Genomic DNA, 12,505 nt, shown 5'->3' on the forward strand with positions numbered 1-12,505 from the left:
AGAAAGATTCATACATGCTCATACATAAAATTCCATACATGCATGAGTAAGAAAGCAAATACATATGCCATTTAGAGTAAACAAGATAGCTGGAATACAATACAGCATATGTATGAAACGTGTTGGCTCTTATTATATAAAGAAGTGTAAGTTTTAGTCATGCAATACATCCATGTACACCTCCTAGCCCGAATAGTGGAATTTTGTAGCCACATCTGCTCGCTCCTCCAAAGAGATGTACTAGTTCCATGCAGTGGAGAATCCAAGGCGCATTACAATACTGTCCAAGCTCTCTCCAACATAGTCTTATCGGAAGCTTGGCTGACCAAAAGCCACTACAATGAGTTATGAAAAGCTATTTATAAAAAAGGGTGGGGTGACCCTTGACATTCCCCTTTGTGATAGTTTAACTACCCTCATGACTGTTCATCTACTCTATGATTGTTACATCCAACTATTAACACTTGAACTTCCACTTGACATGACGTTACATTGCAATGCACATGTCCTCATGTGAGACGAATGGCTTGAGCAAGACATGCAAGTCATCATTGACACTCGTTCTATTCTGGTGAGGCCAACTTTTTGACATGCCTGTGATGGTGAAGGTGGTGAGTTGATTCCAAGCTTGGTCATCCGTGATGGTGTGCATGCACCCCATGGTGACTTCTGCTAAAGAGAACTCTTGCCTCTGTTACAACTGGTGCATTGGTTTAGCTCCTTCATAGTGTCTATGCTAATATTCAAGGGTGTGCTGGTGGTCATGCGCATCATCTTGTCGAAGTACATGTTCAGCTCTAGTTGAACTAGCTTGTTATCTTCGTCTTGGTGAGTGTGATGAATGGGTTCGATCGCATGTGTGCATCCAATGACATGCATGATGTTGAATCCCTTGCATGTGATCAAGAACACTACTCACCATGTCTGCTCCATGTGAGCCGTTGGGATGGATATTTAACATGTATGGGTGCAGTTTCATCCGTGAGTACATGTTGTGTTAACTCCCAGGTTGTTCCCTTTGACTCCCAAGGGAATACGGCCGAGGTAACCACTAACCAATCTTTGGATTACAGTTTCTAGCCAAACTGTAATCAGAGAGGGCTCTCTCTTTATGATTTGTCTCTGTTTTGATAGTATTTTAGGCTAGCTATAATGTTCAGGGTTTTGTTTTATGTTTTGGTTGAGGGATGTCTTCTGCATCTAAGGTGTAAGTTTTCAGGCAGTATTAGTCCATTGGGCGATGGAGTCTGTGGCTACAGGTGGTCTGAAATATTGAATTGAGTTGCTGAAACTACAGGGCCATTTGAATATCTCATGGAACAAATCTGAAAATGTGATTATGAGGTGTGTTCAGCCAGTGAAAGGCAATTAAGAATTTTCCACTAAGCTGGGTGTGCGAAAGAGATATGTTGCACAGGAGCAAACTTGAATTCCTGAAACAACAATCACTGTGAAAGATATAGTGTAGAGGTGCAGCATTTAAGAATTACACCTTTATAACTGTGACTGAAGAAAACATTTATAATAGCATAGATTGAGTCCAGGGTAATCTGTGATTAAATCCTAGAACTATTCTTTTTCCTTGCCATTAACTGTAAAACACAGAATATGAATGAGCTATGAGAAGATGACAAAAAACATAGTGAAGAGTTTAAAGAGGACTTATTGTGCCATGAAACACGCAGGAATCCTGTAACATTCAGCAAAACACCACAACGACTCAGATAATGCAGAGCTTTGGAAATTCCATCAGCTTTTGTATTAATAGTCTGGAAATTTACAGCATAAGAAACTCTTCAAGAGAGATCAACAACAACCCCTGCAAGATTATGCAAGGGGGAATATATACAATCGGTCATACAAAATATCTGGAGTGTTGAGTCATTTCAGAAATGAATATGTTCACCAACTTTTCAAGATAGTAGATAAGAAAGTTATTACATCATTGAATACAGAATAAGTGCTCTTTATGTATGTCAGAAGATATTTTGACCTTTGGAGGCCACTGAGTCGGTCTGAACGTTCTGCTTTAACTCTGGAAAAATGTGCCTTTATGGCTGTCGTGCTGTAGTTTTTTGGCCCTGTCACCTGTAGCTGTCAATCTTGCTTTATTGGCCGACTAGTTCTGCTGAGTTGGCCCAGCCTTTTCCTTTTCATGCATGCTGGTGTTATCAGATTTTCCTGTGCATGATCACCTATTAATTTAAATGAAAATTTGATTTACAGGCTCTGGTTTATAATATCAACTGTATCATTTTGGTCCAGTATTCCTGTGTGGGCAATTGATGTCTCAGAATTTCCTCTAATGTCTCATCTGCCTCTGTGTATTTGTAGAAGTTGGGAGGCACTTCAAACAGATGTTTGATCTCATCCATGATAAAAAATAAGTTTTCTACCCTGTTGTAGAGACTTTGTCTTGTAGCTGGCCCTGTTTCCTCTGAGGTGCTGGGCCTTTCAGTGATCTGATTTGTGGCGAATTTGTTGACCCTCTTGGCATACTGCTCATGTGTAAGTAGCCTTCCTGCACTGTTCAGTAAGCCAGGGAGACCTCTGTTTTGCAATGCCACAAATTTTTCCATGAATCTATTGACCTCTGTCTGCATGTCCTGGGTCCTTCTTTCTAGTGTCTGCACCAGGCTTCTTAGTGTTAGGAGCCTCTTTATTAACAAAATAGTCTCAGTCCTGTTGGAGATTCCCATAGTTGCTAACTGAGCACTTGTTCTATTGTTAAGCACATTGATCATCCTGTTGGCAACTTCAGGCATATTTCCTAGAGAAGCCCTTGATCTCTGGATTTCCCTCTGTGCTTTTGCAATGAGCTCCAACTGCTCATGAATTGTCTCAATATATTGCCATTGATCAGTGATGGATTGGCCAATATTGGCCCATAGCACTGTCTTGAGCTCAGCCACTACTTTATCCAGTGTGAGCTCCTTCTCCAGCTCCTTTATCCTTTCTTTGAGAGCCTTTATTTCCCTGCCCTTTTCTGCCACATTTTGTTTTGATTTATCATATTTTTCATTTACCTTGGCTAGATTCTCCCTGGCCTCATTTAGTTCTGTCATTTGGGCTTCCAGGGCCTGAATCTCATTTCTCAGCTTTTGCATGTCCAGGCTTGGGGCCTGCTCTGTTGTTGGTGCTGGTGCTGAGGTAGAAGGTGTTGCCTGATCTATTTGTTGAGTGAGGGGAGCAGTAGTTGGAGGAGCTTCCTCAAGGTTAATTATTTCTGGAGGAGGCTGAGATGTTTGACCTCCTTCCTTTTGTTGTAATGCTGCTTGTAATGCTACCTGTGCAGCCTCTGATTCTCCCAACTTCTCTTGAGTCTGGATCAGCTGTTTGTATAAAGACACCAGCAAAGCTGGTGCATCTTGATCATGTCTCAGCTGGGCAACTTCCTCCGTTTGAGGGTGAATAGTTGCTGGGATTTTGATCTTTTTCCTCAATGCTACCATGTCTGCATCCCTCAATTTCAATAATGCTTGTATGCCCTTGATGTCCTTGGGATCATGCCCAATCTCTATGATTATATCTTCTAGGGCCCTGATCCTGTTGTCCTTTGCTTGAGAGGATGCTCTTTCCAACTCAAGCTGGGCAGCTGTATTATTTAGGCTATTTTCTAGCCTGTAGTTATCCAATGTCTTATCTGCCAAGGAGGCATACACCATCTCACCCGTTTGCTTATGCAATTCGATTTTGTCCATTGGGTGGATATCCTTGGCAAGGACCTCAAGATTGGTCCTCAAGTAGTCTGAAGGGGACTGTGGTTGCAATGCAGTTGGCATGAAGTGACTCATGATCATTTTGCCTTCATTAACATCATATGCAGACATTAGTCTTTACTGGTTAGTGGGAGCCATTTTCAACAAATGATTATATAGCTGTATTTTTATTGGCTCATTCCTCCTCTTTATGTCAATGAACTGCTGTTTGATGCTCAGTTCACCTTCTCTCTGCTGGATTGAGGAGCTGACTTCTCCTCCCACTATCCTCTCTTGTTCCTGCTGGAAGGAACTTGCTGAGGCCTCCATACTTGGTTGGCCCATGCCCAAGGATTGCCCCATAGGCATTTCCTCTTCTGAAAGGGGATTCATTTTGTGTCTTTTCTCCCCTTGAGTTGTTGTTGTTGTGAGGGGAGTCTCTCTGTCCCTCTTTCTACTTATATCCTCCTTTTGTGGGGTTTTGAGGATTGAGGCTTCAGCTGTTGTTTCCTGCCTAGGAGGCACAATTTGTGGTGGCTGCTGCTCAGTAAAAATTGGGGCCTCAGCTGCCTTTTCTTGTTGTAGTGGCTGCTCTTTCTCTTGCTGCCCCTCTTGTGGCTGTTGTACCTGTTGTTGTTGCTGCTGTACCTCCTCATGAGGTGGCTGTTCTGGTTCCATTTCCTTTTCCTTGCCTTTGGTAGAGGTTTGCTCAGTAGCTTTGGCTGCTTGCTGATTTGCTGTGGAGGAAGATGCAGTTGTTCCCACTTGAGTGCTTGGAAGAGTAAACACCTGTGAACAAAGCTCTAGGTCAGCCACCTTTTTCAGATTTCTTAGTGCTCTTTGATTTAACTCTTCTTGTGTGATAGGCTCCTCTAAGGTTCCTCGCCTCCACTTTGTTTGATTTGCATACTTTTCTATACGAGGAAGTCTTACGTGGTCATAACTGGCCAGCCTATATTTGACCCTTCTTAGGCTTATGAAGTGATTGGGGTCATAAGGTTTCCAAAGGAAACTGGTTTGCAAGCCAAGGGATTCTAACATTCTATCCGCCTCTTGCCAACCTTCCTCCCTTTTGTTGTAGATAAAGTGGCCTAATTGGTTCCTGACCTTGAGCTGTGCTTTCTTGCCTCTGCCTGAAAAGTGTAGCACATCAGCATTCCCAAATTGCCTGAAGTATTCCAGGGCAAACAATCTCATGGGCACATATTTGGGCAATCTGTATGGGGGCAACTCACACCCATATATCCTTATAATTGTGTGGTTATGGTAGAAGTACCAGTCCCCAATGCTGTAAGATTTAGACAACTGAAGTACCCTTTGCATCTCATCAGTTAGTCTTGGAGGAGGTGAGCTCATCATCAGAGACATGGCTGGGTGGATGAAGAGATCTATGAACTCACAGTAAGTATATGGAGAGTCAGATTTGCAGTGGAAGGCAAAGGACCAATAGACCACTGACCTTGGATTGCCTTGGGCATCCACTCTTTTCACAGCAAAAGAAAACTTTTCATGTTGATAATATAGGATTAAGTGGTAGATGTAAGAGGTGTATCTGAACACCTTTTCTCTTGCCAAGTTCATCAACTGCTCATGTATCTTATCAGAGATGTAGGTGGCATAGTCATAGCAGATTGGAGACTTGCCAGGAGCGAACATGAGCATGATCACCAGCACAGTTTCATCAACAAATTCAATTGAATTATAGCCCAAAATGGGACTAATCATGTCTGCAAGATCTCTGCCCAATTGGTTGAGGTATACTTGGTTAATAGGAGGATACTTCACAGAGTCAGAGCCAATGTACAGTTGATTGAGTTTGGTGACCTGAGCATATGTCAATCTAGCTCCTTGATTTATCAAATCTATTAGTGATAAAGGAACTAATTTCTTCTCAGTCTTGAAGTTCAGCATCTCTTTGATAGCTTCAGGGGTGATATAGAAAACAACTGAGCCTGAAGGGTCAAGCATAGCCCTCTGAGTAGGGTCATAGCATTCGGCACATAGGTGGATTAAATCAGGAAACTGGTTGACCTGAGGGAGCTTGAAGATAGGGAGAAAAGAGTCCCATATGCCCAATACATCTGTTCCACTCTCATGTTTAGCCTTCAATTCATTTAGCAGGTGGATGTGGAACTTGGTCTTCATCAACATTTCCTCTGATATTTGATAATCCAGGTCTGCTAGAGGTTGCCATTCCAATTCTCTCTGAGGGGCATTTAAAGGGGCAACATTCAAGGCTACAGGTGCTACTGGAGGATCCATGGTCACTTTTAGGATTTATGTTGTTTATAAACTGGTGTTACTATGCAGAGCAACCCCAAAGAGTTTTTCTTTAAAAGAAAGGTGAATAACTGATGAACAGAGAATAAATGGTTAATTACAGCAATTGAAATACTGCTCAAAGTATGGATAAGACAAATGCATGGCTTTAAACTCTTTTTCACAGCAAATTGGTGCAGTTTAGGCTACCAGTCCGTGATTGCGCGAACAGAATGTAAGTTTTATGAAAACTCTGGTAATATAAAGCTCAGCTGGTGAATTTCGACCTTACAGTGCAAATGGGGACTAGGCACAGGGGATTCGCTGGTGAATTATGTGATTTTTCATTGTTTTAAGCTATTTTTGGCGATTCACAGACAAAATGAGGCGCAGGAGGGATTTACAGGGATAAATACCTGGCAACTGTTAACAATGGTCACGAATGCAGGTGGAAATGGCGTGCCAGCGGTCTCCAGGTCGAATTCAGCAGGTTGGCGTGAGTTTGGACGTGAAAAACATGCAGAGAAAACGACAGCCGTTTTTGCAAAAAGTGCAAAAAACGTGAAATTTTGGCCAAAATATGGATTTTTTGGAACATTGGCGCTTTTTTTGGATGATGTCAGCATGATGTCATCAGGTGGGTTCAAGGTCGGATGATGTCAGCATGACGTCATCGGGTGACGTGGCGGCATAAGAGAGGTCCACGGGGATGGTGAGGTGGCAGACAGGTGGAGCAAAGGCGGACGGGAGCGCCGACGCGGCGATGACGTTGGCGGTGACGCTGGCAGGCGGGTTCACCGAAACCGGGAGTGGTTAGCGGTTTCATATCGCACCGCCTTCCATATGGAAGTGGAATTGTCACAGGGGCCTCCGATACGATGTGGGGGTGATGCATGGCAGAGGCCTGACGTCACCTTCTGACAAATTTCGGACGGTATCTTTCGGACGTCGGGGCCGGTCCGAAATGCACGAGGGCCGTCGGATGAAAAGGGCCCGATCCGACGGTCGACGGATCGTTGAGGTGGCTGGACGATACGGATGGGGGGCGGGATTAAATTAATATATCTTTTGAGATTTGCGCCCGGCGGGAACCTTGGGAATTTGGCAGTTTACATGGTTTTTTCAATGTTTTTTTTTTATAAAAATGCGGATAGCGCTAAGACTTTGGGTAAATGGAAAAAGTGGGTTTTTATATGTATTTTGCAAATGAAGCGGGTTAGGGATAAAAAGGGGTTTATCGCAAGGTTTCTTAGCAAATGAAGGGTTTAATGGGTTAAATGACTTCTGAAGGGGAAAGAGGGGTAAGGCTTAGGGCTCTTAAACTGACCAGATGTCAATTTAATCCCTAACAGTAAACATATGGCTATAATGCCAAGGGGAGGGATATTTATACAATGCTTGGGGTTTATACACCATAGTGTTATAATAGTAGGGAAAGGGTAACATAGGGGATTTAGATAATAGAAGTTAGGGGTTAATATGGATGGAAAAGGTGAATGAGGAGTGATATCACTAAGTTTATGTGAAGATAACTTAGCTTAGGGAGTAGATCAAAATAAAAAGATTTTTAGACAAGAAATGTGGCTTTTAAAGGAACAAGAACCATCATAAAACCTCAAATTCTTTCATGAACACAACTGATGAAGGGATGTTAGTAATGAAGGTGAAAAGGGGGAAAAGGAAGTTAGTCATGCTTCTTTGTTTTGCTGCAACATGATGGAGAAGAAAACCTTCTCAATCCATTGATATTCCTTTGTGAATAGGTTAGCACACATTCAATTGTAAGGAATGACATTTCTGCAACCCCATCTGCCTACCCATCTACTTGCCTAGCATTTTTTGTTTCTTCATGGAGGGTGCACTTAGACTTGCAGACCCTTATGTTCCTTTTCTTTTCTTTGGCTTTTTCCTTTTGATTTCCTATCTAGAACTACCCTTATTGCTTCCAAGGTCCCAGATTAAGCAGTTGGGAACCTTACTTCTCTACCTAAGCTACTGGTCTGCCAAGATTAAACAGTTTGAACAGACTTCTTTCTCTATTCTACAACAGAAAAATTGAAACATGGCATGATCCAGATTAGGCTTTTGGACCATCCATCAAAACTTAATCAACATGAAGCTATATACACACCTTGTCTCCTTTTGGAAATATGGGATCTTTGTATCGCCAAAGCAGAGCATATTTGGAACTTTCTTTGCCAATCATGAAATATGAAACCTATTGGTATAGGTAGCTAACATGTTGCACCCACTCTTGTTCCTATTCTTGTTGCAACTCATTCGTCTGTTTGTGCAGCTTCATGTTCTTCCTTGAGTTGCTACTTTAGCACATGAAACTCCTTCTTTGTTCCATTCTCTCTCTTCACGCGATCTTCATGTTGTGCCATCACCTCATACCCTGAGTCTCCAAAGTTTCTTTCATCATCAGTGGATTTGCTTGAGCTTGCAACTTTGTTCCACCTCGGTGTTGTCAACAACCTTCCTCTTGCATTCATTGCATTCGATGTGTTCATTGCATTTGTTGCGTTTGTTGCATTTGATATGTTTCCTTCAGCTGTTGTTCATGATGTTGCTCGTTGTGATGCTGATGATGTCGTATCTTGATGTCCTTGTCTATGAATAACTTAATATCTTTGTGAGTAGGCAAGCTCATAGACGTTTGGTCGATTTCATCTCCAAGTGTGCTCTGAATAGTGTCTTCAACTCTGATCTCTTGGAAACCATTGTACCTGTACTATTGAGAGTCAAATGAACACCTGTAATACCTGGAGACATGACAACACTCATGGAAAGAAATTGGTCAATTGAAAACCAAAATGAACTTTAGAAATGACTTGTAACCTACCTGTGTGACTGATCATGAAGGTTGCGCAATTTCGGCCAGGAGGTCGAGAGACTGACTACTAAGACTACAAAAGGCACAGTCTGGGCTCCTAGGAGACTGACTGACTAGTGGAACTGCGCAATGCACAATCCAATCTGGCTGCTGACTATTGGAATTGCGCAATGCACAATCTCAGCTGGTAATGGTTGCAAGCTCAGTGACTGCATTGCGCAATTTTTTGGGCCAACAATCACTCTCCCTCAGAAATGCGCAAAACAGTCCTGGAGGATGGTGCCTGGGTAGAAATGCACATTTCTGGAGAGGAAGATAGAGCCTTCCTTCCCCAAATTGTGCAATGTTGTCTCAGTGAAGGTAAAGTCCGGGCCAAGGTTGTCCAAACTCGTCGACAAACAACTGAAAATGAATGTGAGTGCGAATGCATGGTGATACTGAGTGTAAGCATAAGTTAATGTTCATGCATGCAAATGGTGAATGACAAATTCAGAAAATGGAACAACATGCATGTGGGTGAGGCTAGTTGCCGAATCAGCAACCGTTCGTGAAAAACAACTTCATGCATGTGACAATAGTGAGATAGAAATGAAAACTGAAATGGTGCTTGTACAAGATAGTATGTATCAAAATGACAACAAGTGCTCACTGAAATCAAGCAGACAACATTCATACGAAGCGAAACACAAAAAGCGCCAGAAATGCAACACAAGTCATGGAAGGTGGGCTTACCACAAAACAACTGAGCTGAGTGTGCCGACAACTCCTAGATGTGATGTGGGGTGTCAGAGCTGCAAGTTTGATGTGAGGAATGAGCTATGCAGCATCCAGTTGATGAGTTTTGATAATATCGAGGTTGTGACGTGCATGCCACAAATATAGGGAAAGCGACATTTGGTGGGAGGTTTCTAAAATGATCCTTGCATGTAACCTCCAACTGCTAAGAATAGATCCCTGAAACAAGGGATGCATTTGCATGCTACCTTGGGAGAAGTGCATATGCATGCGATTCAGTTTTGCTCGATCCCAAAGGGAACTGGTCAACTCAGTTGCACATGCAAGAGATTGCTCGACTACTGGGAGAAAATGTGCAATTCTGGTTGGGAGTTGGTCTAGCTGCCTAGGAGATTTGTGCAATTTCTGGGCAGAGTAGCTGATTGTTGTCCAAATTTGCACAAATTCTAGGTTGAGCATCCCTACTGGGGAAAATTGCACAATTTTCACTGTGAGTGTTGACTGCCAGAATTGCGCAATTCTGGAGCCCAGTAGGCTACCAGTCAGGATTGTACAATTTCTGGAGGGAAGGCTGGTTGCCCTCTAGAATTGCACAGTTTCTTGGGGAATCTACTCAGCCTATAGCTGGACCAAGTCCAGGTGATCAAATTGTGATCGACAAGCTGCCTTTATACAAGAAAAACACAAAGCTTGTGAACTTGACGAAGCAAGACAAGTTGCTGTGAAAAGTTGGTAGGGAGGCTCCAAAATGAAGCTAAGGAAAAATTTTGGAGGGTGGATGTAGCTGGTACAACACAATGTAATATCAAAAAGGGAATGATCATGAAGCAAAATTTTCTACTTTGGAGGATGACTTCAAAACATAAGGAATGTAGACTTGTGGATAGGAAATCAATTTTCCAGCATCAGGATGCCACCTCTTATTCTTCTACCATAGGCGTTGTCATGTATGTTAGGAAAAATACTTAGGGGAGGGGGGGGGGGTGGGTTGGGGCGGAGTGGGTGTGACTTAGTATTTTTAATTCACTTTAAATCTCGAATTCACATTCAGAATTATGTACATTGCTATTATTCAGACAACTTGCTTGTGTATGCAACTTCAATGAATTAAAATCATGTATATCAAATTACTTAATTTCCATAAGTTCCATCATATGTTTAACTTAATAATTACATTATTAGTTCATTATCCATTCAGTATGCAGTAAAGAACAAATAAATCACAACACATAAACAACACATCAAAAAATATGGACACTGATATTTTAGGTGGAAACCCAATGTGGGATAAAACCACCATTGTTGTCGTCTCCATCTCCTTCTCTTATTATAACAAAAAATCATTCATTACGTCATGGTATTGTACTGGTGCAGAATCTTTCCAACATGCAGGTACCCACCTACAGGAAGCTACAACCTCCACTCGTTCTCCAACACTAATTGGAATGGAACTATAACCCCCTAATCTCATTTACCAGCTCTTACCAGAAGGGATCTCCTACCCCCTCACTGAAGGCTACAACCCTTTGCTCCTCATGGACCATGTTTCACAATATTTCACACTGGATCCACCTGCCTCAGACCATTAAAACATGTAGACCACCTTTTATCAAAATTTCAAACTGGACCCACACCCAAAAATATGCTCAATACCAAGATACCAATCACTGATACTAATCAACCAATTAGAATGTCATTAATACAACAATAATTTACAATCATTACAAACCCTAATCAAATTCACCTCAAAATATATACGTGATTTCTCTGAAGAATATTTGCGTACAACTATGCTTCCTGTTAATAGAACCTGCGTATAGATCTTAAATCACTAAATGCTAAACCATTGAAAAATTGAATCATTGTACAATTGAACCAACCACTGAATCACTAAATACAAGTATCGAACCAATCACATATCATTGAATCAATAACTGAATACAAATATTGAATCAATGTAAACTAAATCACTAAAAACCAGGCCATAGCCAAATCACTACAATCAATGCTATCAGATACAAAACATCGTGATCAAGGCATCATTCATACAAAACAAAAAATAATACATAATTCATCAACCAAGCAACAATTCAAACTCTAGAATATATATGAAACTACAATTAACCATATTTGTGTATATACGTGTTTCCCATGTATCAAACCCAAGTACATATTCCAATATATTGAATACCAAAACATATTATCTCAAAATATATACACGATCAATGTGAAGCATATCTATGTGTGTACATGACTATCTATAAGAAAACCTGCATACATATCTTAAATTACTGAATCAAATCTTTGTTGTAAATCACAACACATGTTAAACCTATATCTTTGCGCGCATACTATCAAGAGCTACAGATCTTAACAAATATATATTCAGATCATAGTTCCACCATAATCATAGATCCTGCATTGTTAGCCACTTAAATAAATCAATCAAGCATATATTTCAACATATATTTAGATCTTTTAGATTTGAGCCTTCTCCTTGCTCCTTGGCACACACCTGTTCTATATCAGCTCACGCATCAATAATCCTTTTCATTGCAAACATAACTCCTTGATCCCCATCTCCTTATATATTCTTTTCCTTTGTCAATACTACATGCAAATCCTTTGGTAATGTTGTTGGTGTTCATTTGACAAGATTAAATGTACATTGTTGGCACAATACCATGGATAATTACCATAGTAATAGCTCCTTGTTTCCTATTTTCCATGGTTCGGATTATGTACGCAACTTTTGTTGACATAAACTGTGTGTGTAAGTGAATCTTCTTCACATGGGTCGCATATAATTTTCAACCTTCACAATTTCATTCATGTTGTAACTAAACTGTCAATTCTATTTCATATCCTTTGTAATATCTGTACCATCAAACATGCCATCTACAATAGTTCCATAATCATCATATTATAACTAGGTTGACATAAAGGATATATTTTTCAAGCAGGTTTCCATCAAGGG

The sequence above is a fragment of the Pinus tabuliformis genome, chromosome 6 (genome assembly GCF_031772625.1).
Source record: "Pinus tabuliformis cultivar Carrire ecotype Pingquan chromosome 6, CPIR1, whole genome shotgun sequence".
Taxonomy (NCBI): domain Eukaryota; kingdom Viridiplantae; phylum Streptophyta; class Pinopsida; order Pinales; family Pinaceae; genus Pinus; species Pinus tabuliformis.